The sequence below is a fragment of the Muscardinus avellanarius genome (genome assembly GCF_963383645.1).
Source record: "Muscardinus avellanarius genome assembly, chromosome: 9".
In the NCBI taxonomy this organism is placed as follows: domain Eukaryota; kingdom Metazoa; phylum Chordata; class Mammalia; order Rodentia; family Gliridae; genus Muscardinus; species Muscardinus avellanarius.
In genome coordinates, this window is record NC_137795.1 from 61,811,097 (window position 1) to 61,829,827 (window position 18,731).

The window sequence follows — 18,731 nt, forward strand, 5'->3', positions numbered from 1 at the left end:
AACTATTTTTTGTTGATTTCTATTTCATATCTGTGCTATTTTCTCCTCTTAGAAACCTTTTCAACTTTCCATCAAGTACTTTCAGAACCTATATAGATTTTCTGGCTTATTAAGGCCAGTAGCCTATTTATTTGTTCCTATGTTTCCTATCTTCCAAACACTTAGCTGCAGTTTTGTCCCAGTCGTGCTTAGACTTTCTCCTTTACACAGTATCCTCCTCCGGGAAATGCTGCTATCATTACTCCCCATAAAACCGAGAAGAGCACTCTACACACAGCAAGGACACGCTCACTGAATAATGCTGCTGAATACCTACAAAAGAATAATTTTTCAATTCTTTGACTTTCTGACTCATTATAATGAAAGACATTAATTTTAAATAGCTACAATTCCAATTGCTTCTAGTAAGCCTTAATAACAGTGTATTTGTCAAAGTGTGATTCAATGACCTTGGGGGGACAGAGAGCAGGAAATGAAGCTGAAACAAATAAGTGCCCTGCAGAGGAAACAAGCACTCCTTGACTGCTGACTAATTGAAAGAAGAGAAGGCATTATTTTTTTAGGAACACAGTAGAAGAAGATGAATAACATATTGTCTCTGAAACAAGATAAAAGAAAAAGTTCACAAGGAAAGTTAAAGAAAAGATCACTAGTCCTTACCCCGTCCACAAACAATCAGTAGAAAAAAATTTGTTATCGCTTAAGAACAGAAAGTAAAATGTTATCTTAGGACTTAAAAAAAAAGTGAAACATTGAAGGCATATACACATGGTATAATTTCTAGATTCTCATTTCCCTTTTTGCCTTTTTTTGTGATTGCTCTTAAGAATCATAATATATATCCTAAGGAGGGGTTAGACTTGGGAAATACTTTGGAAATTTGGCTGACAGGACTCACAGATACGTTGCACTTGAAAAGCCAGAAAAGTGGAGTCAAAGTTTACTGAGATTTGGGGCTGGATCAGTTTTTAGTTGGGGATGGCCAGAGAAATGAAACAATGAGTAAGATAAAGATGACTGCAGAAGGAATAATGCAGTAGGAGTGGTAAATGGGAGGAGAATCAAGTTTTTCTTGAACATGTTATTGAAACTACCATAAGGAAGGAAATTGTGGGACACATGGTTGAATTGACACAGTACAAAACTACCAAGTCAAGATGTTAACCAAACATATCAACCTACCATGAGAAAAAAGACAATGGCTCACCCCAAACCCAACTGTGTGGCCCTAATACATAAGACATGGGATGATGTTGGATGTGTTTTAAGAACAGAAGTGACAGGACAAAATAACTCAATGAACGACTCCACTTGAACTTCTCAGATATTATGCCTAGTGCTAACATAGCAATTTCTCTGAATTTGGGCTATTGTTGTTTTTTTATAATTAAATTGAATTTTTAAAAAGCAGTTGTTTTTGTTTTGGCTGTGTGCAGGTTAAGTACATGCCCTACCACTGAGCTATACCCTAATTTAATTTATTTTTTGTTTCTATTTTTAAATTGACATATAAGAGCTGGGCGTGGTGGCACACACTTGTAATCCCAGCACTTGGGAGGCTGAGACAGGAGGATCACACAGGTTCGAAGCCAACCTCAGTTACTTAGTGAGACTCTCAGCAACTTAGTGAGACCCTGTTTCCAAATAAAATACAAAATAGGTCTGGGAGTATAGCCCTGAGGTAGAAAAGCCCCTGGGTTCCACTTCCAGTGCCACACACAAAAAAATAAATTGACATATAATATTTGTACTTATTCACTGGGCACAGTTCATAATTCACTATATGTATACAATGTTAATTCAATCATATAAGGGTATTTAGCCTTACCATCTTTTCAAATATTACTGTTTCTTAACATGTTGGAGAACTTTAAACTTTGCTCTAGTTATTTTGAAATGTATAATTAATTTTTCTAGGCTACAGTTATTACATTGTGGTGTATTAATAAAGAACTACTTACCTTAATTAGTATCCATTATCTACTTTGTCAGTATACCTACTGACCCCTCCTAGCCTGTAGAGACCTCTATTCTATTCTCTACATCTATACAATCAGTTTTTAACATCCACAAATGAGTGAGACCAGGTAGTATTCATCTTTCTGTGCCCAGTTTATTTCTCTTAAAGAATGTCCTCCAGTTCCACCCATGTCTGGGATCTTTTTTTTGATAAATGCTGGGCTGGATGGGTCACAGCTTTGATTTAGTGGTAATTCCTGTGTAACTGTATAAGATAAAATAGATCAAGATCACTCAATTATAGATATTAGATATGTCTTAACTAATTCTAATGCTGCTATAGCCTTTATGTCTAGTCTTACAGTAATGTTTTATGAGTGATCTTTGTTTCCTTTCCTGTTGTAATACTTCAATATCTTAGAAGGAAATAATGTAAAATTGATGTAGCTACTGATTTTCCTCCCCTCAAAACTATAATTTCCACACATTATAGCTCTCAACTTCTTTTAAGAAAAAGAGTGTTCTTCAGCTAACATGACACCATTTTTTCTTTGACAAAAAGAAGAAACTACCTTACATCCATGAGAGATTGTTCTGTCAGGAGTCTGACAGCAAAATTGACATTCCTAACATTTCTTTTGAAAGATGTTATTATTAGTGAACATATATAATCATTCTTGTCATAGAAACAACTTATATAGTAAGTAAAAAAAGGTCCAAATTTAAATTAATGACACATAAGACAGTTTTTCTCATAGTCCAAGATTAACCCTTGCAGGTTTACTTAAAGGATTATTATTTCCTTTACAAATTACAAAAGAGGATAAAAATAAGTAGGACATAACATCCCCAAATACAAATAGGTCATTATAATATAAAACTGTAAAGAAAAAAAATTTACCGTAATCTCTTTCCAGCCCCTCCCCATACTAAATTATGATTAAATAAGAAAAGCAAAATGATGAGTTTCTGATCTCTCTGAAGCAGGAAAAAGTAGAAAGTAGTGTATTTTGTTTTAGTAAAATTCAATTCTGGTTTCAAATCTCATATTTCCCAGAAAGGAAATGCTTATTGAATGAAACTTGCCAGCTGGCACATCAAGATGAAATAGATACTTCAAATTAAGGAAGGTGCCAAACCCAAACTCTGATTTTTAAAGGAAATGATCACAAAATTCATGGACCTCTCAGGTCATTTACTCCCAATAGAAAGAAACTAGGGAGTACTTGAATTTTCTTCATACTTTTTTTATTTTTAGAAAACTTATTTATTTTAAAAATTACCTTCCCAACAAACCATAAGACTTGGATGTTATTTTATGGAGTTTTCATTGAAAATATAATACAGTGTAAATGGAGTTTCAAAGTTAGACATAGAATTGATCAAAATCTATGGACAAGAAGGGCGTGGTGACACACACTTGTAATCCCTGCACTTGGGAGGCAGAGACAGGAAGATTGCGCTCATTCAAAGCCAGCCTTGGTGGCTTAAGAGACCCTGTTTCTAAATAAAAATATAAAAAATAGGTGTTTGGGAGTGTAGCCCGGAGGTAGAAGGGTTTCAGTACCACACACACAAAAAAAATCTAAGGACAATATTATGAAAGGACAGTACTAAAAATGGATAAGAAAAAATGTGTTTAGCAAGGCTAATATAAAGGATGCATAATCATGTCCTTGAACTAAGATACTTAACTAAAAGCATAGGTTTTATGCAGGTGTCAAATTCTCACCTGGAAAAGGATAGTTTCCTACATCATATCCAAATTTACCTTAAATAACCAAAGCCCAAGGCAACAGCTGTTTAAAATAACCTGGCAGTCAAATAACTACATAATTTAGTACATTAAAATAAAACTTGAGCTGAGCGTGGTGGCGCACACTTGTAATCCCTGCGCTTGGGAGGCTGAGACAGGAGGATCGCACAGGTTCAAAGCCAGCCTCAGCCACTTAGTGAGGCTCTCAGCAACTTAGTAAGACCCTGTTTCCAAATAAAGTATAAAAATGGGTCTGGGAGTATAGTCTGAAGGTAGAAAAGCCCCTGGGTTCCACCCCTAGTACCACAAATAAGTAAATAAAACTTGGACAATGACAGTTGAATACTGGGGAACAGAACACAATTTGGAGGTTATTAAAACAAGGTTGAACAATGCAAAACATGCTTTTCCATTTAAAAGTTCAAAACATATTCTCTCCCCAGTACCGCCAAAAAAAAAAAACTTTTGTTTAAAAATATAGGATAAGGAAATCTTGAAATCAATATTAAAAAGTGTCCCTTGAATCATCTGACAGAAATGAAATGATCAAATTGCTTTTTCATGGTACAGTTTTCTTCAATGCACTTTCCTTCAGTGGCAAACTGCATCCGTAAGTTGGGTCCCCTTCTCAGTCACCACCCCTGATCCCTGAACACAGTGATGATAGCACCCTGAGGTCCGACCTTGACAGAAAGAGCCTTGGATTTAGAGTTCTGCTTTAGCCTTTGTACCTGAATCCTACAAAGAATAGATAAAGCAATGGGCTCTTTACAGTCTCTTGTCCTCTGGAGGACAAATGGACTAACAACTCTCTCCCTAAAGGCAAGCTGTGGTGGTGGAAGATGTTAAGTGCCTAAGTAAATGAAGATGCTGCTCTGAAACGTGGAGACCAATTGCGATTCAGGATCAATAAGAGTGCAAGAGCTTTCTTAAGTGAGTTGACTAGGAAATGCATGCATCCATCCATGCAAATGTAGGAAATGGCCCCAAAAGAACTGGAAACATGCATATAACAACTGGATAGATCCCTTACCAGTAATTTATAAAAATATATAGTCAATATTGTAGGAGTTCCTTCTATAGTCAATACTATGGAAGTCCTTCCAATTACTCATTATTTCAATGCTAAAAAGCATTAATTACTTTCAGACATTCCAGACAAAGATCACTTATAACAAAAAGTCAGTGTTTTTTAAGACAAGATAATGTCCATTTTAAAAGTAGATTATTTTCTTTTAAGTTAACAGGATGTTTTCTATATTAAACTTAACTTCTAGTCTGTCACAACTGGATTTAAGATCCTTATGTAATGTGCATATATACAGAAACAAATAAACGTCTTTAAACATTATCTGCACAGAAATAAAAGTTAACTGTCCTAAACATCATGGAATGGTTCTGGTTAGTACAAATCTTTTGCAAACTAAAAATATTCTGTGCATCAATTCTACCTAAAAGAAGCAGGAAGAGAATGGTCCAACCACAAGAGTTTAAGTGGAAGTGTCTTCTGAAAGCCTAGAAGCCTAGCTGCTCCCAGCATCCTCAAATGCATAACTGCTGAAGCTACCAAGCCGTATCTTCCTCTGAAACTAGAACCACATTTCAATTCACTTTCTATTCTGATGACCATTAGATCTGCTAAGAGAGTCTGGCTACTGCTGCTTTTTGTTACGGTTTTGGGGAGAGTATCGTCATGGAGAAACTATTCCCAGGGACCCCTGTTAGGGTCCCGGACACACTTTTCCTCAAACCACATCCAAACCCAAAACAACGAAAAACAGAAATAAAACCGCGGGTTCTTGTCCTAAGCTAAGAATAAATATGCATAGCTTGGACAGTTGCTGAAGATTTAAAGAAGTTTATTAGAAAGATAGAAATACAGAGGATAGGTACAGCTCCATACCAGACATGGAAGGGTGACTCGAATGAATACATCAAAGGGATCACACGTGGACTGGACTTTTTATACTCATGACCTCCATCTTGTTTAAGTAATTCTTCTGAAGTAGTGAATGTCCCTGTTAGGTACCTCCCCTTACCCTGTAAGGTACCTCTCCCAGCCAGGTGTGGCAAGGTGTCTCCTTTCATGAAGGGCAAGGTCAAACCCTGCTGCATCCTCCCTAGATTATCATGTAGATTTGCCTTTAGATAGAGAAAGGCCTAGTTCCCCTCTCCTAAGATCTGTCTTTAGATAAAGGCCTAGTTCTCCTCTCCTATTGACTTGTTAATTACTTTTAGCTGTGTTAATTTACATTGGAATAATTGCCTGCTTTTAGGCAGAAACCAAATTCTTGCACAGATTTGCCCCTCACCCAATTTTTGAAATATATTAATAAGCATAGCTTTCTCAGATCTTCCTAGGCCATTCCCAATACTGGTACACTTTTCTTCTTTTCCAAGGAGACTCGTCACTCTGCCCAGACCCAGAGGAGTTTCCCACAGCACTTTCCATTACTTCTGGTTTGCAGTCCAGCTTTGCCTATGATTTGGGTGCTCTAGAAGTTTCTATTTTTGGTCTTGAAGCTGTTTCTGCTGTTCTTGCACTTTGGTGCAAAGCTCTGAAATTTCCCACCTGAGTACACTCACACCCACACCATTGGTTTTAACCTGCTGCTGGAGTTTGGTAACTTCTTGTCTTGAAGGGTTTTGCTTGGAGAGGAGCTGCACAGTTGTTAGTGCTGTAGATGGTCCTGGAACTGGAGGAGAGCCATGAGTCTTCCAGACACATCTGATCCTGGTAATTTCCTCTTTAGAACTGGAACAATCTTCTCATCAAAGTATCCCATTGCCATGGAGAAAATATTCCTTAACTCTTGTACTTCATGAGCTCGCTGAGGGCCTTTGTTAAAATTGATATATCTCAACACAAGATAAATCTCATCAATCACCTTTCCTGGGATGAAGCAACAGAAATTGGAATCCACATACTTTATAAAAGTCATATAAGATAGTGATAGCCTTGTTTCCATAGCAGCAAAGATGTCTTGGTTTCTCCTATCTGGCTCTCTGCTTGGAAGTTGTGCTTTAACTTGTTTCTGACATAGATTGTGGTACCACTTTGTTACGGATTGGCAGAATATGGTTTGGGGAAACTGTTCCCCAGGAACCCCTGCGAGGGTCCCGGACACACTTTTCCCCAACCCATAACAAAACCCAAAACGACCAAAAACAGAGAAAAAAAAAAAAAAAAACGTGGGTTCTTGTCCTAAGCTAAGAATAAGTATGCATAGCTTAGACAGTTGCTGAAGATTTAAAGAAGTTTAATAAAAAGATAGAAATACAGAAAATAGAAATACAGCCCCATGCCAAAATGGCATGGGGGGTGACTCGAAATGAATACACCAAAGGGATTACACGTGGACCCAACTTCTTATACCCATGACCTCCATCTTGTTTATGTAATTCTGACGTAGTGAATGTCCCTGTAAGGTACCTCCCCTTAACCCTGTAAGGTACCTCCCGTGGCAAGGTGTCTTTTCATGAAGGGCAAGCTCAAACCCTGCTCCATCCTCCCTAGATCATCACGTAGATCTGTCTTTAGATAAAGGCCTAGTTCTCCTCTCTTAAGATCTGTCTTTAGATAGAGGAAGCCCTAGCTCTCCTCTATTGACTTGTTAATTACTTTGAGCTAGGTTAATTTACATTGGAATAGCTGCTTGTTTTAGGCAGAAATCAAGTCCTTTCTTTACCCATGTCTGCCGCCATTTTTACACAACTATTTTGAAATATATCAGTTATTTTCTTTTGAAATATATTAATAATCAGAGCTTTCCCAAATCTTCCTAGGCCGTTCCCAATACTGGTACACACTCCACTTTTGGAAATCCCTAATTCAACATTCTCTGGCAGATCAAAACCATTCTTTCACAAACCAGGCAGAGCTGGCTAATTTCTTTGTAGGCCATAAAGCTGGGGATGTTCTGGATGGGTATGATGCACATGACCTCCAGTATGTTGTTTTGAGGCAGTTGGTCTGAAGCCAGCACCAGCACTGGAGGTGCCTGGAACCCTGGCTGCCAGTGAAACGGGGGTTTCCTGAGAAGAAACCTGGTGTTTCATCAAAGATGAAACAGAGTTTCTGGAGAAGAAACTCAGTGTTTCCTTACAGGGTTCTTGTCTATGGTGAAGGGTCCAAGAATCGCCCACCAACCCAAATAACGAAGGACTCACAAGAGATGTAAAATGCAAGCAAGGTTTATTGTGCTGCAGCTCTGTCCCGGCTAGCCAGGGTTCAAGACCAAGACACTAAATGGTCGAGGTTCGACCCCTCCCCACTCCACGCTCTGAATTTTATAACCCTATGAGGGAGTGGTTACACACGAGGGAGTGGTTACACATGTCAGAGCCCGCCAAAAGTTTGAGCCTGCCAACCTTAGAATACAACCAATCAGATACAAGGACAAACAAGTACAACCAATAATTTTAAAACATGCATCCAAAGATGGCGACCGAGAAAAGTGGGACTTAAGAGCCCCACTAAAAACCAATCTCCATTACCACAAAATCAGCGCCTTTCATAGCCAGAAAACACCATCACCAGAGAAACAAAAAAATCACCAGGCTCCAGAGAGAAAGTGGACTGAGAACAGAGCTCAGAGCCACAGAGGAGATACACCGGCCTCACGCCCGAGGACGCGGCAGCAGCGCCATATTGCCGGCAGCAGCGGTGAATTCACCGGATGGCTACAGCAAGCCGAGGTGAGCCGCTGCGGAACAGCCAGGCGGGATCTTTCGGTGCAGGGAGCATCTAAAGCTCCCAGTGGCTGAGCTCAGCACACGGTGCAGGGACTCAAAGTGGAACTCAAAACCAGAGAAGAAAAAATACGCCAGCCTCACGGCTGAGGGCGTAGCAGTGGCGCCATATTGCCACCGGCAGCAGCAGCAGCGAATTCACCGAGTCCAGTACAGCTACATCTGTGTACTCAAGAACAGTGAGTCAAATTGCGGGCCAAAGAGGAGAAATCCCAGTACTGTACTCCCTGGGACTTGACCCAGTGGGAGAGGGGCGGTGGCAGAGATATCACACCATAGGAGAACGTGCAACCTGGCACCCCCCATAGTCTAAAGAAGCCTCTATCGACTCCCTGGGTCGGAGACTCTGTGATACAACCCAGTAAAGGAGTAGTGGGGTCTGAGATATTACAGACTAGAGATCCAAGCACCTTAAGCGAAGTCATAGTGACCCAAGGGAAGAACCCAGAGAAGGCACGAACTTCCAAAATCATGGGAAAGAGGAATAATACTAGAGCAGTGAATGCCCACAACCCCACAACATCAGAACCCGATAAAACAGAAAATCAGAGATTTCTAGAAGATCAAATCAGGAAAATAACTGTAGAAATAATAGAGGTGCTTCGAAAAGAATTCAGAGAGAGCCAAAAAGAGATAAAGGATGCAATTAATGAAGTAAAGGTCTCAATTCAAAGCACAAACAACCGATTAGAACACATGGAGAACAGAATCTCACTCTTAGAAGATGAGCAATCCAAAAATGAACACAAAGTTTCTAATCTAGAAAAAAATATCCAACAGCAGGAATCTGATATTGAAGAAATATGGGCGCATCTTAAGAGAGCTAACCTAAGAATAATTGGAATAGAGGAGGGAAAAGAAAGTAAAACCAAAGGGATTAACAATCTCTTCAAGGAAGTAATAGCAGAAAATTTTCCAAACATAGAGCAAGAGGTTGATACACAGCTCCAGGAAACTTATAGAACTCCCTTTAGACAGGATTGGAGAAGAGGATCCCCACGCCACATAATTGTCAAAATGACCAATTTGGAAGCCAAGCAGAGAATCTTAAAGGCAACAAAAACAAAGGGCCAAGTGACATTCAGAGGCAAACCAATTAGAATCACTCCAGACTTCCCAAACCAAGTCATGAGAGCCAGAAGGGCTTGAAGTAATATACTCCAAACTCTGAAAGAAAACAACTTCCAGCCAAAAATTTCCTACCCAGAAAAACTTTCTATCAAATTAGATGGAAAAATAAGAAGCTTCCATGACAAACAGAAACTGAAGGTGTTTATGTCTTCAAAACCAGCGCTAGAGAAAATACTCAAAGAGATGAACTACAAAGAAGAAATAGGTAACACACACCAGAACCAGAGAAACAAGATTTTCCATCCAACAGACAACTAAGATTGGTTATCTGTGGAGATTCATTATTTATGTTAGTCTTTTACCTATCTCTAAATTGTATTGTTTGCCTTTATTGTTGTTAATTTTTAGGATGTCTAGTTGGAATATTAATATACCTTCAGATATAGCATTTGGAATTATTTTATCTCATTCTATTAGTAAATTTTAACTCTGTTTATATTGTCTTTGGATATACAATATTTTTTTTATTTTTTAGGGAGTTTGTATACTCTTCTGTTGCCTGTGCCATTGAAATCATATCCAAGAAATCACTGCCAATTTCAATATTGTGAGGTTTTATGACCCAGATTTTCTTCTAAAAGTTTATAGTCTTAAGATTTATATTTAGGTCTTTTATCTATTTTGAGTTAATATTTGTATATGGGATTAGGTAAGGGTCCAATTTTATTCTTTTCCATGTAAGTATTATTTTTCAACAATATTTAGTTAAAAGATTAATATTTCCACCACCAAATGTTCGTGGAAACCTTGTCAAAAATAACTTGACAATATAGGGAAGAATTTAACTCTAGGCTTTTATTTAACTCCCATGGTTTATATATCTGCCTTTAGAACAGTACTACACTGTTTCAATTATTGTAGCTTTATATGGTTTGAAATCAAAAAATATATATCTTCTAGCTTTGTTCTTTTACAAGATCATTTTGGGTATCTAGAGTCCATATTCCATATTAGGATAGATTTTTTTTTCTGAAAAATAAATATACAAATATATGATATGATAGTTTCACCTAAAAAAATAGAAAAAAAATATTCTCTGGTAAGAAAGAAAGCAAAAAGAAATATTGAAATGTTATCTTTAATTCATCAAAAGCTTGGTGTCAGACAAATGAAACTGTTATGTGAAATTATCATTTTTAATTTTGGATAAATTGCTATAATACTAGATGTCAACCACTAAGCCAAGCATGGGAAGGAGGGATGGGGAGAGAATGGGGTGGGGATCGGGTGGGGGCTTACTGGGCGATGTGTGCATGTATGTCTACAAAAGTTTGTATCCCACTATGATGTATGAATACAGTGCACCAATTTAAAAAAAAAAAACATGCATCCACACAGAGCCTGCTAAGGACTGCTTATCTCCCTTATGGTATGTGTTCGTTCCCTAGGGCTGCCTTTCCCACCCACCTGGCTTATCTCTGCACTGAAGAATCTGCCTGGAGAGCAGATTAGCCTGGCCTTGTTTGCTGATCTAGCTCAGAGATATGGGGATGGGGTCCCATTTACAAAGGCTTTGACCTTGTGGGTCTCCTACCCTCGTCCTTGAATCCTGCAACCTGGGCAGCTGGCCTTATGGATCTTCATTCTATTTCTAATCCTACCTTACTTCTATATCTTAACTCTATATTTTAATACCTTATTTCTAATCCTAATATGGAAGAAGACTTCTCTAGTTAACTTCTTATACTGGGGGGAAAGCGCTTCTTCCAGCCTGCTTTCCAGCACCCCTACAATGGTGAGCGAACAATGATACCCGCAGACCTCAGGAAGGGAAGGGAAAGGTTTATTGGAAGCAGCAGGGAATAAGGAAAATGGCTGAACACCCCAAAGGGGCTGCCGGGTCTCTGATGTCCAGCTGGTGCCTTCAGGACATTACTTGGGAGTAGCCCAAGCCTAAGCCTTCAATTACAGGTGGCTTTCTTCCAGAGTCCACACAATCTGCCAGAAAGGAATCGGAAAAGTGGCAGAACACCATTCGGGCTGTCGGGTCTCTGATGTCCAGTCACTACCCGAGTGTCGCCCTAGCCAAATGCCGTCAGTTGCAAACTACTTTCTCCCAGAGTCCACGCGATCTGCCAGAAAAGAGGAGCAGGTCACCCCTAGGAGCCCTGGTCAGCCTTGATGTCCAGCAGAGGCCTTTAGGTCACTACTCCAGAATAGCTCGAGCCACGTGCCCTCAGTTGCACTCTGCCTTCTCTCAGGGCTAACACGACCTGCAAGAGAGAGAACAGCTCTCCAAAAGGGGAGGGGGTCCCGAGAAGGAAAAACCCCAATTTGCTGGCTGACTAGGGCCTTTGCCCGATGTTTGCGAGTCCTTTTTGGTTAGGTTGTCTTTGGGAATTCTGGGAAGCAGCTCTCAGGATTTGCATAAGGTATTTGCAAGTCCTTGAAGAATCTCCTTTCAGGAGTGCCAGACTTGCTCCTGGGTTTGTTGATTAGTAAACCAATGGCTTTGTGAAGCTCTGGTTCTTCTTATCTCACCAGGGCTAAGTCGGAGGCAGGAGGATTTGCCACTGAGCAAAGCCAGCCCCAGAAAATAAGTTTCCATCACCTTGGCCACTGCATCCTTCCTCTGCCATCTGTTCTGCTGCCAATGCCGCCATCTCAGGATTTTAGTTCCTTCCCCTACTGTCCATCATGCTCTTTAAGATGTTCAGGAATCTCCAATTAGCCTACTGAGAAAGCTTACAATCTTACCCTTTCAGTAGACAGTCCAGAGAAATCAAGAGGTAAGGAAATCGACTCGCCTACTACTTTGGTGGTGAAAGAAGAGAGTTTCACTATTTTAAGATTGTCCTACTTTTCCAAATTTGCCCAGGTAAAGTACATAGGAGAGTTTCCCAGGGCCTAGAGGTGGGTGGGGTGTGATGTAGAATGGAGCTACTGAAAGGAGCTACTGAAAGGAATCAAAGGTCCCATTCACAAGGATGGAATCTAGGTGAGTGCTAGATGTCTTTCTACAGATAGTAAGGGTAGAGAGTCTAAATCTACCACCCAAATCTTGACTGTCTACCAGGTGACCAGCGTTGACAGGCCTCTTGCCCAGGATGAGACTCTTCCAGGTACCAACAAAATGTACTCTCCATGAGAGCTAAATATCTGTCAGTCCTGGGAAGTCAAATCTAACTCATCGAAGGCAAATTCAAGTAAGAATGTTCTTATCTTTTCTCCTCCGACCTCACCATGCTCCAAATTTGGATTGTTCTAATGCCAAAGTTAGTAAACTGGCACCTATAATCAGTAGTAACAGCAAGGGGGAAAGACGCAACTTTAAATTAAATTCAGTTTTGATTATTATGTAAGAACCAACACTTCAATTTGGGAATCTAGACAGTGTTTGGAGTATCTTGAAATGTCTTAAGGACTGCTTACTCTCTAAAAGCAAGCAAAAAAAAAAAAAAAAAAAAAAAAACCTTTAGAATTTTAGAATTCAAATTCAATGCTGGGAAAAAAATCTTCCCTCACTGAAAAGATTTAAGGAGGTACTTAGAGACAAATATTTTTCTTAATTCAGTCTTACACTTAGGGTTTGTAAAAGTAAAACGAAAATTACCCAGACATACACCTTATACAAACTTCATTTTTCTTTTCTTTTCTTTTTCTTTCTTTCTTTCTTTCTTTTTTTTTTTTTTTTTTTTTTTGATGGTACTGGGGCTGGAACCCTTCTACCTCCAGGCTATATTCCCAGTTTGGAAACAGGGTCTCTTAAACCAGCGCGGCTGGCTTTGGAACCTACACAATCAATCCTACTGTCTCCGCCTCCCAAGCGCAGGGATTACAAGCATGCACCACCACGCCCAGCCTAACTTCATTTTTCTATCAGACTTACCAGAGTAGTGAACAATCTGTTCTTTATCCTCTTCTATATAGGATCTTATCTTTTTTGTTGTTCAATTACTACCACCTCGTTTAGGGTCATTAAAATTTTTCTAAGCATTTTATTAGGTAAGGACCTGGAAGCTGATGTTTAGGTATAATTCCAAAACTTTATGGGTTTCCCCCCTCAAATTTCTTTCATGCTAAGGTTTAAGCTGAATTTTTCTTTTAAGAATAAGATACAATTTATATAAAACTAAAAGTTCTAGCCTGGTCTGGTGGCATACCCTTATATAGTTAACTTATTAACTATATAATCAGTGCAATGTACACAAATATTATTCCATATCAGAGTGGTGGCTTACTGTATATGCATAAGGTAATAGCCAACATACTCTTACATTATTATTATTATTATTATTATTATTATTATTATTATTATTATTTGGTGGTACTGTGGTTCCTGGAAACCCTTCTACCTTGGGCTATACTCCCAGACCTATTTTATATTTTTTATTTGGAAACAGGTCTCTTAAGCCAGCGAGGCTGGCTTCGAACCAGCGTGATCCTCCTGTCTCAGCCTCCCAAGCTCGGGGATTACAAGCGTGTGCCACCATGCCCAGCTATAATACCTTTTTAGAGAAGAATATTCATGCTGATTAAATTATTGTGTGGTATTAATTTATGATGTGGTATTAATAAACCAGTGCATTCAGAGTGAAACAATATTTCACAGGATTCAATTTTGCCATTAATTATGAATGTAAGTATCAGAAAGATTAAAATTTGCTTCTTTCTGCAATGAATGCAACTATTCTGCTTAGTTATTATTGCTTAATTATTCCAGTAGTCATGGCAATGTTCCAGCACATATCTGAGTGTGGGGAACAAATCAGGAATCCAGAAATTTTTGAACAAAGTAATGAATTAAACTTGAGCCTGGTTTGGGAGGCTGAGACAGGAGGATCACGGCTTGAGGACAGCATCAGCTACTTAGTGAGGACTCCCGCAACTCAGTGAGACCCCGTTTCAAAATAAAGAATAAAAATAGGGCTGGGGGTGTAGCTCAGAGGTAGAATGCCCCTGGGTACCATCCCAGTACCGCAAAAACAAACAAACAAACAAACAAACAAACAAACAATAAACCAACAACCCCCCCCAAAAAAAACTTTAAATTCTTTAAATTCCTTGGAAGAAAGGTGTTAGGATGTGTATGTGTGCTGCTATCACTCTGAACTTCATTATGACGTGAGATTACAATGCACCAACAAACATATACTTAAAAAGCAGCAATAAGCTAAAATCACCTTTATTTTTTTTCTTCACAGAGATCTTTTTGGGAAAATAGTTACATGTTCTGAGGTCCTCAGGGGTGTGTGTGTGTGTGTGTGTGTGTGTGTGTGTGTGTGGTACTGGGGGTAAAACTCAGGGGCTTTCTACCTCTGGGCCATACTCCCAGATCTATTTTATATTTTATTTGGAAACAGGGTCTCACTAAGTAGCTGAGGCTGGCGTCGAACCTGTGTAATCCTCCTGTCTCAGCCTCCCAAGAGCTGGATTACAAGCATGAGCCACCACGCCTGGCATTGAGGGCCTCAGTTTGACAATACTTCATTTTAATTTAGAAAGATCTTAGGTGGTATACATCCCTATTTTTCAAATCCAGTTATCATCTTTATAACTTGGGAGTATTTAAATGATTTCACCTTACATTGTAATACTGAGATTTAGAACAGTTCTCAGGGTGACAAAATTTTAAATAGCAGGACACAAAGTAAGAAAAGTTATTGGGGGGGGGTTAAAGCTAATAAGTAAGAATAATTTGATGCTGCACATCAAGTGAGTCACATGCTGCAGGAGTTAGCAATTCATTTTCTTCCTTTTAACTAAATTGATGATTAACAAATAAAAATTCAGTTTCAACTGAGCTCAAGGGCTGAGCCAGAAAGACCTCGTGAGGTCCTCTGTGATAAATATAATTCAAAGCATGATAGACAAAAGGTAGGAATCTAATTAAGAACAGGTGTGAAAACAACACAAAATCAAAGGAAATAATGCACAAAGGAAAAGTTAGACAAATTTAGTCTGTAAACAGAATTAAGCAATACAGCATCATAAAATATTAGATTTGTGAATCATATTTGTCCATTTTATGTTTAAATGAATATCTACACTAAAGTGGCAGTTGGGTTAAATGCAATGGTATGTCCAGTATTAGGTTTTTTTTTTTTTTTTTTTTCTTTTTTTGCCAGTCTTGTGTTTATTGCCGCCACTCAGGCCTTGACCTTGTACTTGCGCATGGGGGGTACAGCCGCGCCTTCCTCTGCTGCTTCTTGGTGTAGGGGTGCTGGAAAGCAGGCTGGAAGAAGCGCCCCCCCCCCCCAGCATGAGAAGTTAACTAGAGAAGTCTTCTCCCATATTAGGATTAGAAATAAGATATTAGAATATAGAGTTAAGATATAGAAGCAAAGTAGGATTGGAAACAGAATGAAGATCCGTAAGCCCAGCTGCCCAGGTTGCAGGATTCAAGGACAAGGGTAGGAGACCCACCAGGTCAAAGCCTCTAATCTCCAGCTTGCCGGCCAAGGTCTTTGTCCTCCCCGCACTGCCCCCACAGCTGCAAGCAACATGGGCCCCCGATCCCCATATCTCTGAGCCAGATCAGCACTCCCCCCTCCGGCCTGGGTAATAAGGCCATGCTAATCTGCTCTCCAGGGAGATTTCTCAGCGCACAGATAAGCCTGGCCCAGCCAAGGTGGGTGGGAAAGGCAGCCCTAGGGAAGGAGCACATACCATAAGGGAGATAAGCAGTCTTTAGCAGGCTCTAATGTGTGTGGATGCATGTTTTAAAATTATTGGTTGTACTTGTTTGTCCTTGTATATGATTGGTTGTACTCTAAGGTTGGCAGGCTCGGACTTTTGGCGGGCCCTGACGTGTGTGTAACCACTCCCTCCTGGGGCTATAAATTTAGATCTTGGAGTGAGCTCTGGGTCGGAACCTCGACCATTTAGTGTCTTGGTCTCAACCCCTGGCTTGCTGGGACAGAGCTGCAGCACAATAAACCTCGCTTGCATTTTACATCTCTTGTGAGTCCTTCGTTATTTGGGTTGGTGGGTGATTCTCAGACCCTTCATTGGTCTTCAGGCTCTCCTCGTGCTTGTTGACCCTTTGGCGCATGGCTCGCGTCTTCTTGGGCCGCAGGTCCAGGGGCTTGTCTTGCCCTTGTAGAATTTCCTGAGGTTTTCTTTCTGAGTCTGGTTAGTGACAGTGAGAACAGGGGCGATTGATTTGCGGACAACTCAGATCTTGGAGAGTTTGGACTCTGCGCTGGCGACGCAGCTGGGAAAGCTCCACCTTCAGGTCGTCCAGCAGTTCCAGAAGCTCTTCCTTCTTCTTGCCTCGGAGGCCCCCACCCTTAATCTTGGCCAAGTTGTGGAAGGCCTATGTTGCTGAGGCTGGCTGTGAGCCTGTGATCCTCCTTTGTAACTGGGATTACAGGTGTGCGCACGGATTTTTAAAATCCCATCTTGCTGCTAGGCTTGGTGGCACCCGACTTGAAACCCAGTTAGTACTTGGGTTTACTAGAGTGCGCCACCAAACCCGCCTCAATGTCTTTAAAGCCTCCCACTCCTTTAACTACAGGGTCGTTTCTATGCACAAGGCACAGGCAACCCGCTCTCAGAGGTTCAGAGTGGCGGTGTTCCTACTCAGTCCTCAAGGCCTCGGCACCAAGGTTTCTTCTAGAGGCCTGGCCGGCGCTGGAGAAGTAGATCCAGGCGCCCTCTCCTGGGGCCGCGTCCACTGCCCGGGGTTCGGAGCTCCGAGCAGTAGCGGAAGACCAGAGGGTGTGACCAGAGGGTGTGTGCTGCGCTCCACGGGCCCCCAGTATTAGGTTCTTGAATGGGGAAAGGTCATAGGAGAAAGTAAGTGAGAGAAAATGAAGTTTATGGTTTAGTTAATAATATTATACTAATATTGATTTATTCATTATGAGAAATGGTTACATAAGGGTATATGGGAATTTGGGGGCTATCTTTGTGACTTTCCTGTACATTAGAATTTTCAGTTCTCTGCTATTTTTACAGTAAATGTTTTGTTTAAATTTCTTACAGGCTAACTTCATTTGTGCAATTGAACTAACATTTCAGTATACACATGTTAAAAATGCAAAGTAAGGTATTTAATTTTTTATTGGACCAATCGCCTTATATTGAAATATTTTAAAAATAAAATTGTGAATTATGCCAGTGGCTCGTTTGGGACTCTGATTAAAATGCAAGCCTCTTTAGTGCCATACTTTTAATGCTTTGTCCATATTTTAATCTTCAAGGAAACCACGAGGAGGCATTGTCTCCTCTTAAAGGCTGTATCAGTCTATTTATCCAATAATGACTTCTGCATCGGGTCTGGATAATGTCCTGGGTCATTTTGCTTCTTGTTAATTTTAGCAGCACATTTTAAAAGTGAATATTTCCAGATATATTTATTTTGCTATCTGGTAAGCCGAACTATAATAAAAAACTGCATAAAAATAGAGCTGAGGGTGTAGCTCGAAGGTAGAAGCCCCTGGGTTCCATCCCCAGTACTGAAAAAAAAAAAAAAAAAAATATATATATATATATATATATATATATACACTCAGCCAAATATTATTCTGACATAATAAAAAGACCTAATAAAGACAATTCAAATGGTAGCAAGTAATAACAAGATTTAACTAAAAATATCTAACAGTAACAATGTAATGTTAATTCCATTAACAATCTAATGTTTGTCTAATGTAGGCAAACTGATGTTTGAGTTAATATTAACCATTAAAGTAATCCACAGAGGGAAAATACATGTGTTACAAGTGAAGTGTCAGTTTCACTGATGGTAAAGAGAGAGGTCTAGTAACAGGAAAGGAATCAAGGTAAAGGTTAGTTTTCACTTCTTAGTTTTCCAAATCATCACTGTCTTTATTGAGACATTGAAGAGTCTGTCACATTGGGTGTGAAAAGGATTTTGGAAGACTTGATGGTTTAAAAAAGAATTATAAAACTAGCAGTGTCAGTAAGGCCCATTTAGTACGTCTGTGTACATTTTTCACCGTATGAAAAGAGGAGGTGAATGGGCCTGATATTCAACTCTGATTCTCCTTTCCTGGCTGAGGACAGGTCATGCCTAATTTTCACAAAGACAAGCTTCAAGTGATAGTCGATCAACTTTGGCTGCTTTACTACAAGAAGCTACTCTTTGATAAACAGTTGAAGACAAAAGTTTTCCCCCAATGCACACTGAACACTTCTCACAAATCTCAGTTCTTTTTGAGGTACT

The 18,731-nt window shown here is 39.7% G+C and overlaps 1 pseudogene across 1 annotated transcript; it reads right to left on the reverse strand.

Moving 5' to 3' along the window:
• Positions 1-188: 188 nt before the first annotated feature.
• LOC308266797 (F-box only protein 28-like) lies at positions 189-16,592 on the reverse strand (annotated as a pseudogene). The gene is made up of 5 exons: positions 16,543-16,592; positions 7,525-7,762; positions 6,091-6,771; positions 4,352-4,453; positions 189-312 (listed from the first exon to the last, which is right to left on the reverse strand). The product of its transcript is annotated as an F-box only protein 28-like (transcript).
• Between the last annotated feature and the right edge of the window lie 2,139 nt (positions 16,593-18,731).